Source organism: Alexandromys fortis, unplaced genomic scaffold (assembly GCF_014885135.2).
Source record: "Alexandromys fortis isolate MF-2015 unplaced genomic scaffold, M_Fortis_MF-2015_v1.1 scaffold_5800, whole genome shotgun sequence".
Lineage (NCBI taxonomy): Eukaryota > Metazoa > Chordata > Mammalia > Rodentia > Cricetidae > Alexandromys > Alexandromys fortis.
This window is the reverse complement of record NW_026073668.1, coordinates 1-1,760: the sequence shown is the minus strand read 5'-3', so window position 1 is coordinate 1,760 and position 1,760 is coordinate 1. Positions and strand designations below refer to the sequence as shown.

General features: G+C 39.1%; 1 pseudogene; it reads right to left on the bottom strand.

Moving 5' to 3' along the window:
- Nucleotides 1-1,059: 1,059 nt before the first annotated feature.
- Nucleotides 1,060-1,532, bottom strand: LOC126496496 (40S ribosomal protein S11-like; annotated as a pseudogene).
- Nucleotides 1,533-1,760: the final 228 nt, after the last annotated feature.

Sequence of the window (1,760 nt, the reverse complement as noted above, 5' to 3'; positions counted from 1 at the left end):
TTAGTATAGACACACCCGCTTGTTTTTAGGTCTATTTGATTGGAAAACCTTCCCCAACCCTTTATTCTGAGGTACTGTCTGTCTTTGAGGTTGAGTTGTGTTTCTTGTAAACAGCAGAATGTTGGATCCTGTTTATGTATCCATTCTCTTAGCCTGTGTCTTTTTATAGGTGAATTGAGACCATTCATATCAAGTGATAATAATGACCAGTGGTTGCTAACTCCGGTTCTCTTTTGGTAGTAGTGTTTGTGTGTTTCCCTTCTTTAGGTTATGCTGGTGGGGGTTATCAGATGCCTGTGTTATTGTGGGTGTAGTTAGCTTCCTTGGGTGTGGCTTTCCTTCTAGTACTTTCTGTAAGGCTAGGTTTGTAGATACATATTGTTTAAATCTTTTTTTTTGTCATTGAATACCTTGTTTTCTCCATCAATGTTCTCAATGTTCTGTATGTTTTGTGTTTTGATTATTATGTGGTGAAGGGATTTTTTTTTTGATACAGTCTATTTGGTTTTCTGTAAGCTTCTTGTACCTTCATAGGAATATCTTTCTTAGGTTGGGAAAGTTTTCTTCTATTATTTTGTTGAATATATTTTCTGTGCACTTGAGCTGGAGTTCTTTTTCTACCCCTATTATTCTTAGGTTTGGCCTTTTCATGGTGTCCCAGATTTCCTGAATGTTTTGTGTTAAGAATTTGTTGGATTTAATGTTTTCTTTGACCAATGAGTCTATTTCCTCTATAGTATCTTCAGTGCCTAAGATTCTTTCTTCTATCTCTTGTATTCTGTTGGTTATACTTGTCTCTGTAGTTCCTTTTTGTTTACCCAGATTTTCCATATCCAGCCTTCCCTCGGTTTGTGTTTTTTTTTTTATTATCTCTATATCAATCTTCAAATCTTGAACTGTTTCCTTTACCTGTTTGATTGCTTTTTCTTGGTTTTCTTTGAGGGATTTATTAATTTCTTCCAGCTTTTTGTTTGTCTTCTCCTCCATTTCTTTTTTCTTTTTTTTTTTTTTTTACCAGAAAATAACTTTATTTGTTCCAGGGAGCTGGCCGAAGAGCTCTCAGAACTTCTGAAACTGTTTCTTGGTGCCAGCAGCATTAGTGACCTTGAGCACGTTGAAACACAGTCTTGCTCAGGGGACTGTACTCTCCCACAGTGACAATGTCTCCGATCTGTACATCCCTGAAATGGAGACAGGTGCACAGACATGTTCTTGTGGCATTTCTCAAAGTGATTGTACTTTCAGATGTAATGAAGATTGTCCCGGCAGATGACAATGGTCCTCTGCATCTTCGTCTTGGTCAAGACACCAGACAGAATGCAACCTCGCATGGAGACGTTGCCAGTGAACAGGCATTTCTTGATAATGTAGGTGCCCTCGATGGCCTCCTTGGACATCTTGAAGCCTAGACTGATGGTTTTATAGAACCGAGGGAGTTTTTCCTTGCCGGTTTCTCTAAGCAGAACACGCTTCTTGTTTTGAAAGATTGTGGGCTGCTTTTGGTCAGCATGTTTGGTCTGAATATCCGCCATCTTCCCGTCAGCCTGAGGAAAAGAGAGGTGGGATAACTCCCCGGTTTCCTTCTTCACTACCTCTCCTCCATTTTTTTTAAATATTTATTTATTATTTATTATGTATACAATAGTCTATCTGTGTGTATGCCGAAGGCCAGAAGAGGGCACTAGACCTTATTACAGATGGTTGTGAGCCACCATGTGGTTGCTGGGAATTGAACTCAGGACCTTTGGAAGAGCAGGCAA